General features: G+C 37.7%; 1 long non-coding RNA gene across 1 annotated transcript in view; it reads right to left on the bottom strand.

Annotated features, from left to right (window-relative positions):
- Positions 1-728: 728 nt before the first annotated feature.
- The window catches only part of LOC125182318 (uncharacterized), a 36,580-nt gene continuing 19,619 nt past the window's right edge, over positions 729-17,689 (bottom strand). Inside the window, exon 4 of the long non-coding RNA XR_007161805.2 lies at positions 729-964. This is a non-coding gene — a long non-coding RNA (uncharacterized lncRNA). The remainder of the gene's footprint in view (positions 965-17,689) is intronic.

The following is a 17,689-nucleotide window of genomic DNA, read 5'->3' as shown; positions in this document are numbered from 1 at the left end:
TATGATAATCCTATTTTATTCCCCACATGGACATCTATAAATGGAATATTTAGATCAGGTATAAATATCCACCTCAACTTTGCCACATTATGGCAAAGAAATGTCTGAATTAGTGAAGTTTTCTGATGTCTGCTTTGAATGTTAGCTATCTAGAGAAATATCCTGTAGAAGGATTCTCCCAAGGAATATCTTCATACTTAACCATATATCCTTGACATTTATTTGGCAAAGATTTTTTCCTCTTAGAACAGAAATGCCACTCCAGCTTCTTAACATTCAAAAATAATTTGTCTCAGAAGAGAATGCTGTAAATTAGATCATAAAACTGAAGAAAGATATGGGTGCCAGCTCACACAATTTAAAACACTACTTGGTTTCCTAAAAATGGCAAAGCTTGTACAGCATGCAACCTTTATAGCAGTAGAATAAGTTAGTAGAATAAATTAGGTGATCCTGATTGGGATTTATTGGGTAAAGTAGCCTATAACTTCTGGGACTACAAACTGATGTCTGTCAGTTATTTGTGAGCTACAGGATAGGAACACACATTCACATATACTTTATCTGAGCTATTATGGCTTTGCAGTCAGAAAGCTATTTTGAGGAAACGGAAAAGCTTTGGTTTTTCATTGAAAAAAGATATGTTTTGAAATAGCCTTTCCTGAGGATCTAGTAAACAAAATTAACATCAAACGTACATCTGTGGTAAGCATTTATTTGCCTCATGAAGTATATAGTTATAAGCATATAGATTTACAGGATTTTTAAAATTTGAATTTAAAGTGCAAACTTGTAATTCAAGGATGTAGAGAAGAGCATTTCATGAGCCAATCCTTGTGGAGATTTTGTTGCACATTTAGCCGAGATCTTCTGAAGCTGTTAGGTTATTCCCGCTGTGTCATATTCAAAGTGTGCCCTTGTTCAGACTGACAGATTTTCAAATGCACGAAGAAAGTCAGGCATCCTACAGTGTGATAGCCAATAGAATAACTTGTGTTAATCTTTACGCCTTGGGAAGGTTTCCACTTTTTTTTTAAGTACCCTCATAACTCAATAAAGTTTCATGGTTGTTATTAGTACCAGAAAAGTATTGGAGGTTGAGGCTATGGTTTTGCAGGCCTTAACCCTGAATTTTTGCACTGCCACCTAACCCATCAAAGTTGGGCACATCAGTGAGGCCCATACAAAAAAAATGGTTTATAGTAGTTTTAATACCAGATTTATGGTGAATGTGGAACAACGTATGTTAATTAAACCACCATAAAGCTTCTTGGTAAAAAGGTATTATTTGGTCAAATAGGTTTGAGCATACTTTAAATGGCAAACTGTGATTGTCTTTTATGGTTACTGTGTGTAATGCAGTTGCAGCATTTTTCATTCAGTTTGATTTTGTTACTGTAAGTCAGCGAACCACTACCTTAACTAGCCTCTCTATTTCAGATTAGGGCTGGAGGCTTCTCTGGGTGATACTCTTTTGTGTTAGTTGGAGCTGTGCCTGTGAAAGGATTTCAACTGGATGAATTCACAAAAGTCAATCTGGTCTGGGAATCTCCTTGAAGTAGCCATCAGGTCTATTCCAAAAGATAATTAGCCATTTTCTACACCCCAGGGTGAAGCTCACATGTGAAGAAAGAAAACAACTCTGACTTTTACCAGAGGGCATTCCTAACGAAAATTTCCAATCAAAGACAGAGTTAAAGGCATGCAATAAGAGATAAAAAGATCAAAATCCAACCCAGTATTATAAGGATTTATGGAGGAACACCAGGATTACTCTGTTATACATCTGTCCAGTTTTTCCTGTTCTCACAATGTCATTCTCTCAATGTCATGCAGTAGTTATATCTTTCCATGTTTTTACTTGCCCCAGAGCATAAACCACGTTACACCAAGAGCTTCCCACTTTAGAGAGAAGCATGGTGCTGTTCTCATGTCCCGTTCTACTCATTTTAATTCTCAGCAGATTTTCCTTAGAGAGCCTGACAGTGACAAACTGGATTCTAAAGGTAGACATGCGTGAAGAAGGAAATTATGTTGCCTTGGTCCTCCTGCTCTGTTCAGCTGAAGAGCACAAGACTTGGGAAGATCATCCCAAACACACCTTGGAATTATGAAAATGAGGATCCTGTTGGGCATATTTATTTCAAATGACTGGAGAATAGTCGTTAGCATTAGGATAGGAAAACAACAAATTATAATGCATGCTGTTTTTCTTTAAGAGGTTTTATTTTGAGCTGCATTATAAACACAAGGACATCTGGATAATGATTTCACTTGAGCTTATAGATCATGAAACATGGAGTTCTTAAGGCAGTCATTCTATTGATTTTACCCACCTGTATTTAAGGAGAATTGTCTATTTTGAAAAAGAAGTTTTGATTCAGAATAAAAGTTCTGTTTTCATTTAACAAAACAATAGCTGCTTTTACAAACAAGAATAGTTCTAAAAAACCTTAAACTGAAACAACAATATGCTAAATGCAGTAACATAAAGAAAGATGTAGAATGCAATTGATGCTAGCACCTTCTGTGGAATTATCCAGAAGAAAGCCATAGGGAATATGTAGCGTTCTCAGACTCATCTGCATACCTTTTTTCACATAATCCACTTCCCATGTCACTGAGTATGTATTTACCGTATTCAGTAAATTATATGCCTTCATAAGGAACAGATGATGGTAAAACCTATCTGGTTATGCACCTTGATAGACTCTCTGAAGCAAATAACTGCCATCAAATGAATCAGTTTCAAGTGGCAGAAGTATTTGATTTTATCACAGACAGTAATTTTTCCACACTTGTAATCAATCTTCTAGTGTGCTACAGGCGATAAATACGTTTCTATTTCTTCTAGCCACAGGGGCTAAGTACCTTCTCACCTCTTCTTTTGACAACATCTCCTGCTTCACAGGTACCAACCACTTTTTTCTTCCCTGTAGATTTTGGTACTTCAGTTTCAGACCATAGAAATGGCTCATATGCCAGAAATCTTATCATTCAGCTGTATCTATCAGTCCTATAAGTTAATATGTTTACCTGCAAAATTTGCATCACATACATTCTTAAGCCACATGGTTTAAGCCACAATTTATAGCTTTCAGTTCCTTGACATACAGTGAAGGGACCACTTGGCAGTAGAGGAAAAAGGAGTGTGTTTAATTTCCATCAAAATTCACGCCATTGCTTTCATTGGGTAGATTTTGCTCAACACATGTGGGGCTTTGATTCTGAATGAACTGTTGCTGCGTGGAGAGAGCAGCAGCAGATCTGAATGACCTCCTTTATACAGTAAAGAACTGCGATATTTTTGTGTAAATACCAAGTGAAGAGAATATAGGATCCCTTGTACTAAACTTAAAAAGAATTAATTCATATAGGATGAATTCTGTCAGATGTGTATTTGCATATGCACATTTCTGGAACACTTGACTTTTTTCTTGTCATTATGTCCAATTAATCTTAAACAGGCAATATTTTTACATAATGTGCCATGCAATGTGTGCTTGGGAAACATTTTTTTTAGCCAAACCCGTCTCTAGAATTTTATATGGGGCAGCAAAGAGATGGAGTTCTTCCAAAGTAAAGCAATTACTGAAGACTTTGCTGTAAGAGAGACTGATAGTGGCTTATCTTGCCTATTATACTGGAACTGCAATTGCTGCACTAAGAAGCTGGACTGGCCCAGAGCCAGCCTAAGAGAAAAGGGACACTGTTAAAGCAATCTGAGATGAGGCACTTACTGTGTATGGAGCCACTTACAGATAGGCAGCTTCAGATAGACGCAGGTAATAGAAGATAAAAAAGTTGGAGCAGATGTAAAATGACTGGGGTTTAATGAAGATGTTTGTGAAAGGAAATGATCCTTTTTTTTTTTCTTTTTCTTTTTTTTTTCTTTCTTTCCTTTTTTTTTTTTTAATTGTATTTCTTTCCTAAAAAATGATGTTTTATGAAAATAGAAACTTTCTTTGGAAATGTCCCAGACTTGAGGAATAAGAAAACCGCAATGCTTTCTGAAAACAATGGGAAGAAGGGGATAATAACTAATGACCATCTGATACGTTTGTTGTTAGGACACTTGGGCTCTGAAAGACCTTAGAGGACTAATTTACAACAGTACCTATAACCTATCATTCTGTATTGCACAGGAGGTGTCTGACGGCCAAGTGGGTGCTGGGAGGGTTGCCTCCATGAACCAGCATTTATACAAACCAGAGCAGATCCAAGGAGACATACCTGTGTAATGATCTTAAACTAAAAGAGGGTAGATTTAGATTAGGTATCAGGAAGAAATTCTTTACTCTGAGGGTGGTGGACACTAGAACAGGTTGCCCAGAGAAGCTGTGGATGCCCCATCCCTGGAGGTGTTCAAGGTCAGGTTGGATGGGGCTCTGAGCAACCTGGTATGGTGGGAGGTGTCCCTGCCCATGGCAGGGGACTTGGGACTGGATGGTCTTTAAGGTCCCTCCCAACCCAAACCATTCTATGATTCTTTGAATAAACAGTAGCAGGTCTTTACCTTGTCTTGAGCTTTAATGAGATTTTCAAGCTCTGTAATCTACATACACCATGCCATGTATTGATGTGCACTTTGAGATCTGCTCTTCTCTGCAAGGGTCATTAGTGGTTTGCCTTCAGGCTTATGGGTGAGCTTAGCAGTGAATCTCATATCGTCCCTGAACACAGACATCTCCACTCATAGCCATGTAAAAGGTGCTTCTTATTGCTGCAGGGAGAAATTCATCAAACTTGTACCATAAAGCTTTTGTTCCACCTAAAGAGCTTACTTCCTTGACCCTGCATCTACGTGTGAAAACTCACAGCATTTCAGAACAAGGAGAAAACAGTTAATCTCCCAGCACCCTGCATTCCAGCCAGCCATGGGAGTGCAGGAGACAGATTACTCTGAGATGCTACTTGACAACTCAACCTAGGGTAAACTACAAAAAACTTTACCAAAATATTGACTTGAGTTGCAGCTTCCAAAGGGTCTGGTAATGTAAAAGTAGTATATATCTAAAAACACATAATAAAGGACCTTGGTAAGAAGGCCCCTGACAGGACCAAGGGGAAAGCAGAATGGAGTTAAACTTCCTAATAGTACAGTTTCATTACAAAGCAAAGCATTAATAGTATAAACTATATTGAGCCTGTGGGACAGGGGGAGAAGGATGAGCTCCTGAAATGACTATTTTGTCTGTATGCTGTTAAAGTTATTGATCCTTAGTTCAAGTTAATTTTGGTCCTTAGTGCAAGTTAATTTCAGTAAAATAGGAGTGCACACGGGATGCAACCAAGAACTCTACCAGGAGAGGAAATATGGTATAGTATAGTCTCAATATAACTCTGACACTGTCAGCATGGGAAAATACTTTAGTAACTGCAGTGCAGTCCTTTGCAATACCATAACTTAGAAAACAAAATTTTTCCTGTTCATGGCAGAAGGTATGATGAAGAAGCTTGTAAAATCCTAATGCATTATTTCTGTAAGGTAAATCCATTACTATGCAAGAAAACACTCCTATTTAACTTATCTAGTAGTTGCACACAGGGCTTATTCAGTTTATAAAATGCTGGCCTTCATTTTGTTCTTACATCCTCATTATCAAACCCATCAATCCTCATTCCTTTTAACCCCCTTGTGGCACTAACTGAACATTCAAGTTGTCCCTCTTGTATTTTCAGCACTAAGTATAGGTTAATAAATTATTAGTTCAATCTTTTATTTTAATCATATAGTTCAATACGCTGTAAACTAAGGAAAACCATTGCCGAGAGCAGAAAAGACATTTGATTTCCTTAATGCCTGGCAGAGCACTCTCAGATAAGCTTCTAGCTAGCAATGACCAGAAAATACAAAAGGCTTGACCATATTTCATTATTGTTTCTCATTAGTTGCTAGATGAGATGTTGAAAAGTATTTTATCAAATCATGTGGAATGTAATGATTTGTAGTTTAATTTACCCCAATTTTGGCTTGCCTTGTTATTGTCTCGAGTACTTGAATACATTGGATTCTGTGGGGTGATAAAGGTATTTGAATTTTGTTTGGGCTTTTATTTTTCCTGGTATTAAACAATAAAATAAGGGCTGTCCTCATCTACCTACATTATTTTTCCTAACCTAAGAGATTGAGGAGGAATAGAACAGCAGTTAACGTTACACAGAAGCTGCAATGCTGTTTCTGAAGCAGTAGCATGTTTTCAAAGTGTGCATTACTTTAAGAAGTATTACTATATCCATTCCTTTTACATTCCCTCTTGAACATAAAAGCAATTTCACAAGTGAGTGATGAACCTGTCTGACTTCAAATTCAGTTTAGAGAAAGTCTCACCCAAACTTTCCCAACTATAGCCATTCCTGCTAGGGGGTAGGGGCCTCTAGAGTCTTTAACTCACATCCCAGCCCCGCTTTTTCAGAAATAATCAAATATGTTATAAAAGAGGGAGCACTGGCTCCACAGAGCTTCCAGACTAATAGATAGGAGGTAGGAAGGCAAGAAGGATTGCAAGTCTGTAGCAGTTACTAAATACACAGCTTTCCCATCCTCCCCACAGTCTGTCCACTTTTGCTGAAAGGGAAAGGAGGGAGAGGGCTTCCAGCTGACTGCGCAGTACTTCTTTTTCAGAGACAAATATATACATCTTGTTTTCATTTAACTAATTAATCCTTGATACAGTACACTACTGAAATGTAACCCTGTGGAAATTTTGCAGTGTTCTCAAGACAATCCTGCAGTGACATGATTTAAATGCAATAAATCACATACAAATAATAAACCCTACTATTTCATCATCTTCTTGCAAGGACACTTTTCCCTGGACAGGGAACATGCCCAGTATAAACAAAAGTCTGCTTCTTGCAATCTCAAACAATGGAGCAAATAGAAATAATTCTGTTAAATACCTCTGAGCCAGACAGTCTTTCCTCAACCATGGTGAGCACTGAACCCTGGCAGGAGACCTGTTGGCTCCAGTGATACTATTTGTAGGCACAGCCACACAAGCAGGGATTATACAACTCTGTGAGAGAGCTCACCGTGACTTTGCCAGAAATGTTTAACATCTATCACAGTGACTAATTTCTTTCCTACCCACACTGCATAATAACACACGGGATATATCAGTTCAGAGGTCAAGAAAACCCAAGTGATTTTGCCAGTTGGGTACTATGGTTTGTTTTTTTTTTGGTCAGTACATCTTCCATTAGAAGGGATTAATATGTACTGTTTCTATATGAAACGAAATGAAAGAAGTGGCTTTTAAAGGCCCATTAGAGACCAAGAAAGCTACTGATGGGCTGAATGCTGCATGAATCATTAGTGTCCCTGAACCTTCTGGCTCCTCCATAGTAAACAGCTACTTTTATAAGTTAAACAGAATATGCAACTTGAAAAAAATCTTACTAATGACAAGTGGTTTGTGTGTGTTTTTGTTGTTGTTGGTTTTGGTTTCTTTTTTACTATTTTAGTCCAATATTCTTTTCTTGATGTCAAATTACTTTCAGCTGAGAATTACTAAATGGGATATATATTTTTTAATTGGTCAAGTAGCTTTGTGCTTTTTTACACAAGAAGGATCTCTGTGTGTGAAAGAAAGGTGCTCTGTGTGTGAGTGGGGGGAAATGGATGAGAAATAGAGTTCTTGATACCTTTCTCTACTGCTAGCTAATCTAGAAAGAGAACAGTAACAAAATTCTGCTGGGGTTGTTTGATAATGCATTAGTACTATCAGAAGTAGAGAGATTTTATGCTTCAGAGGTATGTTTGAGTTATAGCAACTCTCTGCTCAGATCCTAGGGTTGTTCAGCTTAAATGCCGTGCCTTGCTTAGAGGTATTTTAATTGGAATTTACCTCTGATCTTTTTAGTTGTTTAGGGCCATATTCTGAAACACACGGACATTTCATCTTGTCGGCTCACAAAAGCCAATAACCTACAGGTAGAGCAGAGGTAGAGTTTAACATGAGGTAGACTTCTACATAGCTGTAACACAGAGTCCGTAACATCAACATGCAGCCCGACACATGCAGTTCTGGCACTGTAAGAGTAGGTGAGAGTGTCATTGTTTAATTAAATTTAACTGAAAATTTTGTATGAATAAAAGAGCAGGCGTACACTTGAATTCTCTGGATATGAATAAGTAATGTCCAACTGTTTCCAAATGTATTTCAAGGCATTGTTTGGCGGCACAAAGTTCATCTCAGGTGAACTGGCAAAAAAATGTTTTCTGGTTTTCCCAAAGTTTCTGTGCCAGTTGATTCATTGATCCATATTTAAGTACACAAGCTTGAAAGCTAAACCAACATGTAAAAGACAGATACAGTGACTGCAGTTCACATTCAAGCCATTTATGCCCAGATTGGCATTCTGATACTTTCTTTACACTACCTCTTTTGGCAACTCTGCTTCTGTCCCCAGGATGCTCTCAAACTTGTTAAGTTAATGCCTCATTGTCAGGATCTGTAGCCATATCACAACAATACATGGGTATGTGAGCCAAGGATGGTTGTGGATTTGACTGTTGCCCAAAATTAAAATGGTGCTGCATGAAGTTTTTCTTTATAAAAAAAAAAAATATATATATATATATATAAAAATATATATATATGTGGAGTTATTTGCAAGTACAAATGAAGCCTTACCCATGAGTGTTATTGGTATCTTATTTAGCTGAACAATTTATAATACAGTCACCCCTAGTGTAGGAGGTTCTCCAAGATTAATTAGGTGGTTGTGGCAAGACTTATGCATTCATAGCAAGGTAGTTTGTTCTATGAATGTCTGATTGTGCTGCTTATTATTCATGTCACTGTATAGTGGTAAAATTGCATGTAATAATAAAGCCCTAAGTTGTATATTACTGCAGAAGGAGCAAAGATTAGAGTGTCTGATGCATCTGGTCTCAAGGGGAGAAGGTGATATTATTTTGTGAATCCTCTACACGTACAGCTTTGCAATAAGCATTTAATGCAATGTTGCAATAATCCTCTGTAAGCGTAACTCACTCTATAGGCAAGAAGGAAAGAGTGAAAAAAGAAGCACTAACAATTGTATTTAAGAGAGAAGAAAGAAAAATGATCAAAAGCAGACAGCCATGCACAAGGGACATCATGTCATTGTAGTCAGTAAAACTGAAGAGAATCACTATGATTAGAGGAGCATCAAGAAATCTGAATGTGATCTCATCCTGGCGCTGTGAGCTGCTGGGATTGCAGAGGAAGAATGAAATTTGAAGGCATTTGGTTTTTGCAGAGAAATCTTTAAATTCATACTGCCAATGTTTAAAATGTATTTTAGAGCAATTTAGTTTTGGTAAAGATCAGTCTTTCAACTGACGTTATTCATAGACTAAGAGCATCTGTGAGATGTGACATACCCGGTTATTACATGCAATTGTGTGAAAAAGCTGAACGTCTAATTTGTATGAAATCAATGGAAGTTGTAAATGTTCTGCTTCTTACAGAACTGGGTTTTTATAGGGAAAAAAATGATGTTAAACAGTGTGATATTCGCCTTCCCTATCGTAAATGTTTGTGGAAGAAATCTATAGTCAGCTCTGATGTGAACATCACGTCTTTGTCAGGATTTGGGGGGATAACATGATAATTAAAATGGTTTATTATCCTAAGAGAAGAAACATATCATTATTGGCATGTAGGCTTATCAGGTCTACATGTTGCTGTTTGAAATGTTAGTGCAATGCAATAATTCACTGTGAAACTTCAGGAATCATCTTGGTGTCACCTGCTTCTTGCAGGAAGGGCACAAGCAAGAGAGGAGGAAATCTTCCTGAATTTTGTCACCTACAGCATGAGCTCACAGTACCCTGCACTGCTGGCAGCTCTGGGTGAAAAGCTTGCCAAACAGAATTGACACAAAGCTTATTGTTTAAGATTGATGAAGCTTAAAAACAAACAAACAAACAAAAAAAGTGGTAGCCATTTGTTAAAATTGAAGTGTTCTGCTGGAATATCTTGATTTGTTTTTCTAAAAAGAAGATTTTTTTGAGGTTTGACACCATTTTGCATGGTTAGGCTTCTCAGAAGAAGAACCATTCTAAGAAAATGCCATCTGAGATGGGCTTCAGTAAAGTTTAGGTCAGATGAATTTGGCCCTTAGAGATTGCATGTTAAATTGGAATGTTTCAGGTTTATTTCATGACATACTAATTTTGATTTGGAATGTATTTTCGTCTTTGTGTTTTAGTGTTTTGTTTATTTTAATTATAACTTCCAGGATATAAATCCAGGTCTCAACCTCATGACAGTAGGCATTAAATCTGTGATATAGTTTTTGTAGATTTCTTTTAAGTTCCTCTCTAAAACTTGGCTAATTGCTTTGCCACAATAATTAACTGTTAGTTTGAATTTCCTGGAGCTCATGTAGGGCAGTTGAAACCTACTGAGAAATGTTGAAAGAAATAGAATCAGAAATTATTGTGAGAATTATTGTGAGCATAATTAGTAAATAAAATGCACCTAGAAAATTATTTAGTCCACTAACATGGCAAAATATTTGCACAGTGGCCATTGCAAGTTTTGATCCCAATTTTGTAGAGAATTTTATTTCAGAGAAGCATGGTAAAGGATGGCTACAGCTTGGTTCCACAACATCTAACACACGTTATGGTAAAATCTAGGCAGCCTGGTATCTTTACAACAATCTTCTGTCCTTAGAAATATCACTTTTACTAAAGAGTAATATTACTCTTAATAAAGACTCGAGAGCTCTTCCTAAAGTTATTCATGGAGCTATCCAGCTGTGTGATACGGTCACCTTTCATGTCCATTTTGGTGGCTTTTCTGTTTCTCAATGTGATCTAAGAGTTTTCAGGTTTTTTAGGTAATTCAGACCCTGTTCCTAAGGTGACAGTTTTGATTAGGTTAATTTAAAAGGCAAAACAAATCTAAGTATCTCTTTAGATTTATGTGCTGAGTTATCATAAACTACGCCACTGTAACCTTCCAGACATATTATAAGCAAGTCATGCAACTCACTAGAAGCTAATACAGAAGACCTTCAGCTGAAAATGTCTTTAAAGGCTACATATTCTAAAATTACTTTTTTTCAAAATACTCTTAAAGTTAACCACTAATGATACCCAAGACCCATCAAAATACATTACAGAGCTATTATGGTAGCTTCTCAGCAACTGAACATATACCTACAAAATAGAACCACTGTATTATTAAGTACCTAATTTTTTTGATTTCAGACAGACAAACTCAGACCTTTAATTTATTAATACAATTTTATTTCACCCCTCCCCTAATCTTTAGCTGGATTTTGAGATAGCCAGAAATGTTACTGTATGTAAAGGGGACTAATTTACTTTGTATAAAAGCATCCTGAGCATCAGGGGACCATGTTCATATTTTTGATTCATTAAATGAAACTCTTCTCTTAGCCGTATGGCTTTTGCAATGTTAGGGAATTAACTAGATTTTCTCTTGGCTCCTAAATCAGCAACAAATGGCAGTCAGCATAGTCCTAATTACAGACTGCTGTAGGAGAGGAAGCAAATGCAGATTCAGTTTGATTTACATATTGAATGAAGCTCATTTTGCGTTTCAATAGTTCTGTCTCCTAGATCTCTCCAGGCTTGTTTTATTTCTTGTTTTCTCCTTGGTTTTTCACAGTTTCAGTGCTCGTATGATTTTATTATCGCCTGTTCACTCCAGCACACTTAAGTTAAGGGGAATGGCGTCAACCTAGACAGCTTCTGAGGGGTTTTGTTTGCAGGCTCAGACTGCCTATCTCCTCCACCTCAGGACAAGGCACAGCTGCACACACCTACTCCCTGGTTTCCATGGGAAGAAAGCTCAGGTGCCCATTGGAGATGAGAGCTGCAGCATGCTCCAGCAGGTTCTGATCTCAGCACCTGGGGAACCACTTCTCCCAGAGGTGCTACATCGTGTCTCATCACAAAGAACATGGAAAAGTGCACTGTTCGTATTTCCCTACTTGTCAATGTCAACCAGAACCAGAAACTGTGAAATATCATGCAAGTAGTTGTTGCTCTGCTCTTTGCAGTTCAAATTCTGAAAGCAAGGCTATGCTCAGGAAAAGTTTGTGCAAGAGTGCTTCTGCATCTTTCCTCTAAATAGGCTGAAAAGCAAAAATAAGCCATCCACATTGCTAATTATCTGTTAAACTGCAAAGCACTTCTGAAGGCTACAAACTGCCAGTTGATGTTTCTGTGGGAAACATAGGTTGAATAAAGCACCAGAACACTCTTTGTGTTGCCAAATACAGAGTGGTAGGCAAGCCATAACCCTTATGCTGTACACCAGCACACATGCAGGTTTCCTGTGGTTCTGAGATACAGAAATCACAGACAGATGTTAGATCTCCTTCAAACTGGTAATAAAGGCATCTCACCCAACAGTCATATTTTGCGATGATCCTAGGGAACAGTTCCCCCAATAAACATAGAAAGATGCGTAGATAGTTTTGAGTTACCAATAGGAACGTTGTTTCTACACAGAGAGAGTACGTTAAAAGCCTTCCCCCTTTCCCCTACAAGGAACTCAGCTTCAGCTGCTCAGCAAGGTTGCCAGCCGGCTGGGATGCAGGCTCTCCCACTGGTGTACAGCTAGCAGTGCTTGGCAGAAGCAGGAATATTACAGGCAAGTCTCAGCTAATTCATAGTCCCTTGGGTCCTGCAACCCTTTCATATCAAAGAACACAATGGCTTTTGGATCATGAGCTAAATCATCAGCTTTATTATTTCTTAACATCATATATGTTCATCCTTTACTGCAGTGTCCTTTGATGCATTCTTTGTGACTTAACATATTTTCATTATGAAATGAAAACTCATTAAAGAACAAATTCAGACACAACCTCTCATATTTACATGCTTTTCAGGTTCATTGCAATTGCATTCCCTAGTAAGTAGTTACCATTCTTGCTTACTCCTTATAAGAATGCATCAATACTATTAAAATTTAATATGCCAGAATTACTATGGAATGCTTTGGACTTTTATTATCATGCTTCCTCATTTCAAAAACATTTTTAAAAAGCCTCCATGTAAGCATCAGTTTGGGGAAATGTTATTTATCAAAACTTGATTCACTGAGTGATTTCTGACAGCTCCTGCCTTTCTCCCAAATTTCAGTCAGAGTTCTAGGCAAGAGGGACATTTTTCATTTCCATTTCCAAAGACAGCATTTCAAAAGCTCATTTAAGTCCCTGCCATCACAACTTCCATCCAAAATAACTGATATGTAGATGTAATAGATGAGTAGATACTACTACCTGGACAGTAGTATACATGAAAATTTGTGTGAGACTATGGTCAGAGTATCACTCAGTGTATGTGCAGATATTGCTTTATGGTAAAGTAGGCTAAATTATCTTCCTAAAACATTTTATTTCCACAAAACAGTAACTTTGGCCAAAACACACGATCTGAACTCACGTTACTGTCAAGCCAGCTCCTCATCATTCTGTGATACCAGAGGACTTGTACATATAATGTGATGCCTCAATTGTGTAAGCATCTGAAAAGCAGAGGTAACTCAAAGGTATAGCTAGGGTATATTGTACTAGTTCAAATACCAGAACTTTCTTATTTGTAATCCTATTCACTAATGCATTGGGATTCATCCCCAAACATCTGATTAGCCATTTTAAAGCAATAATCATTTTGGATTCTTTCTTTAGGAGTTTGCATAATTAATTTACTCTTATTTAGTTGGAACCTAACATACTTTTTATTCATCAGTAGTCCTGGATGTGGAGACTTTACAAGAGAAATGCAGTTGATCTGATGCAGACAAATCATTTTAATTCATGCCTATCTAGAATAGTGCTGTGGAAAACTGCAAGTAGGAGTTAAGTGACAAGTGCATAATTAGGTTCAAATTGCTTGCACATTTATATGAAGTAAAACAGTCAAATATCAAATAATGAAATAAAAGCTTTTAAGGAAGACTATCAATATTTAAATGCCATGACTGCCAAATAATCATTAGTCATTTTATGTCAGCTAAAATATAGGAGCGAATTTTTGACAGTGCCTCTTGCATTAATTTAGATTCAGCCAGGATGTGAAAGTAATATTTCATGAAGACTAGAAGCAGCTTTTTCACAGAGTCGTACCCAGGGGTGCAATAAAATAGGATCTAGGGAGAATAAAAACCATCTTCCAGAAGTTCTCTGTTTTGGGGTGAAGCCAGGTGGAGCTAAGAGCCTTATGAAATATCATGCTTAGGTACATAACTCAGAGCTGTAAATGACACTATGAGGGCTAGACACTTATGTGTTAGGAGGAGCAATGCTGAACTTTTCTGTTCCTAAATCCCCAGTCTGGATCTATCAGCTTAATAGAGTTGACTTTGAATGCCTCAAAATAGCTTTGAAAATGGAAGGAATCATTAGAACATCACCTGCATAGGAATGAATATATCTCTAAGATAGTATTTTGAACAGATGCCAATTTTTGCTGGTGAACAAAATATTTATTTTAATCCACCATGAAATTGAAAACACACAAGTAAAATGGTATGGTATAATAACATGGAAAAGGCAATCAATCATTGCAGCTATCTAAATTTATATTCCTTTATAATGAAATAGGTAATCTAGAAGAAGACATTAAAGATGCAGTGGGTAAGTGTCCAGTGAAGATGTTTTTTGAAATATGTGGGGCATGGAAGATAAAAAGCAAAGACAATGACCCTGCAGCAAAGCCTCCATGTGACAGAAAGATGTCAGAAACTTTTGCTTACTGAGTCCTCCCTCTGAAGTTAAGAGGTCTGCTTCATTGCAAGTCCTTCCATGGAGCACCTTTACCGGATGCAAATATATTTATACAGCCTCTGCACTGCCTGGGCAGCTAAAGCCCAGCAAGATAAATACTAAGAAGTTGATTAATGAGCCCTGAGAACTTCAGGCTTAAGGGTTTAAGTCAGGGCTTCTTCAAAGAGATTTGTTTGTTAACTTTGAATTCTCAGCACTTGTAGCTACTCCCCTCACTGTAAAAACCACTCACCATTGCATTAAAAAAACAGTAAGGATGGGAAGGAAAATGTAGCGTTTAAAAAGTATTTACTGCTTCCTGTATATTCTGAGCATCTTCTCTTGGAAAAACAGTTTAAAGTTTCTCAAGTAATGACACTTAAAAATGCCAGTCATGTTTTTAAATCTTGGCCTAAGCTACTCGTACGAGACGACACAGGAAACCTGTGACATGTAAAAAGAATCCGTATTTCCTGAGTCTACTCCAGCACCAGAGCTGAAGGGTGACTGTGGTTCTGCAGGATTTTAGGTCTTTAAGGTGAAAACCAGAGCATGGTGCTTAGTGTGAAAGACACTACCTTTCTCAAAGACTGGTATCATTCTGCTCCATGAGACTTTAGGAGAACAACTTAATGGTTTCACATAGCAAACTGAACGGATTCTTTGCTTGGGCAATGCTGGATGTGTCTGCAAACAGGATTGAGGAAAAGAGTTGCGAAGGAGGGCAATCACTCTTTAGGTGTACAGCATGGGGCGTTGTGCCTGCAATGAACAGAGCTGACGGGTGGTTGCAGCCCTTAAAGTCTTCTTGTAAATTTTCTCCCGTGTCAAAGTGTGCTTTACTGACATATATAATTGAGGGGCCTTTGAGTTTATGAAACATATATTTCCTGATTTTGTTCTTGACTTCATATTTTTCCTTAAAGAACTGCTTTTACAAAGTGATGCATTAGGACTGACAACAGTGAGTAGGTGCTTTCTGTTTTGATTTAAATCAGCAATTAAACCCATCTAACACCTTTCTAATCAGCAAGCAGCAATTTCATGTACTGTAATAAAGGAACAATGACAACAGAAAGGACATGGCAACCAGCTAGCAGCCACCACAGTAGCAACAGAAACATCATGGTATTTGTGGGGAAGGTAAAGCAGAGGCTCTTGCTTCCAAACCTGAAGATAGTATTCTGACATGTTGCTCCATTTTAATGGGTTTGTCAGACAAAAAATAAGTTAATTTAACGATGTGGCAGTTCACCAGCTCATCCACAAAATAATATTGTCAGTGAGTAAATATGAAAATGATATGCTGTGTTAGTGAAGAGTTGGGTTTATCAAGGAGGAGAAATTAAGGACATGCTTTAGCTAATCACAATTCATACCCATAAATATTTGTTACTGTTTTTCAGCAGATCTAAATATATCTTCCTGGATGAATACGTTCTATTAGCTGGAATTTTATTCTCCACTTCTATCCCCAGAGAACATTATCCTCATTCACATATCTGACTTGGAAAATAAAATCTTTAAGCTTTGCCTTTTCTATAAATGCCTTTGATTCTCCTTGGCATTTTCTGCTGCAACAGCATACCCTGCTCCATCACAGTGCTCTCTACTGCTGACATTATCCTTTGAGCTCTCAGGGGCATACACTGATGGTGTGGTTATATGTCTAATTAAGCAGACTTTCATGTTTGCAACTTTTTTTTTTTTTCAACCAAGTGTCAAAAATTATTGTACAGAAAAGAAAACAAAGATGAATATGGCAATTTATTCCCACCGTGCCCTGTTTTCACTGCTGGTGCCTGGCATAAAGACTTCTCAGGTGGTATCATCTCTGATGAAGCAGCACTGGGCTAGTTTATGAGCTCAAGGATGCAGTCAGTGTATCAAGTCATCTGAGAAAAATCCCAGCCCAAGAGTGCAGCAGGTGAGACTGCTCATGAACAGGGCTTTTCTGAGCTCAACAGACTGCCAGATGGCAAACCTTTGATGGACAAGGTCTGGCACAATAGGTCACAGGGTGAGAAGAGACCGAGACAGTGCTGCAAATGTGTGAGAGTTAGCTTCAAATATGTGACAGCAGAAGTCAAGGGTTAGGTATGCGAGAGCAGTTGCTAGACACAGTATGAGAGGGAACACATACTCATGTGTAGTGACATACACAGCAGATTAGAAAGACAGTTGCGTTACCCTCCCTTCCCCAGCCATTACCTCCACTTCATCCTCTTTCATAATGCCTACTCAGCATATTTATAATTAATATTTATTAATCAGTCTTCCAGAATTGAAGTAGATTAAAGAAGATTTAAACTATACACTGCAAGAACGTTGAAAGAAACCAGAGAGTAAATAAATGGTTTCCAAAGCTAAATCTGGGTGTTGATTAGTCATCTTATGTGATCAAGAGGCCATGAAAAAATTAACCTTGTAAAAGCGGAGAATAGTAATTTATTTTCTGAAAGTTCACATTTAAATTACTACAAAACACTCTGATTCATTTTAAAGTTATAGTGCACTCTTTGTTGTCTTGAGCACCGAGAGTGTGGAATTGGCTTGTTTTTCTCTACCTGTATGGAGCATCTTTGATTTGGATCTGTTTTTGTTTCCTTTTTGGGGTTTGGTGATTCAGATCCCAGAGGTTGTTCTGAGTAATTATTACATGCCATATTTCTACGTGTTCCCAGTATAGAAGTTATAATGGATTTGCACCTGTCTCTGGAAATATTGACTTTACATAGTGCCAGTGTGTGTAGAGGGACCAACATAGACACAATAGCTTCTGACTCTCCCTAAGACAAGGAGGAATTTTGACAAGCACAAACCAAGTACGCCAATAAAAGGTGATCCAGCATTATATGTCTGACTTGGCAGATGTCAGGACAGGTATTGCAATGTGATAATGCAGGGTAGATTTACCCAAAAATAAGCTCAGACCACAATTTGG

Source organism: Anser cygnoides, chromosome 5, assembly GCF_040182565.1.
Source record: "Anser cygnoides isolate HZ-2024a breed goose chromosome 5, Taihu_goose_T2T_genome, whole genome shotgun sequence".
Taxonomy (NCBI): domain Eukaryota; kingdom Metazoa; phylum Chordata; class Aves; order Anseriformes; family Anatidae; genus Anser; species Anser cygnoides.
This window is presented reverse-complemented; position numbering and strand designations above follow the sequence as displayed.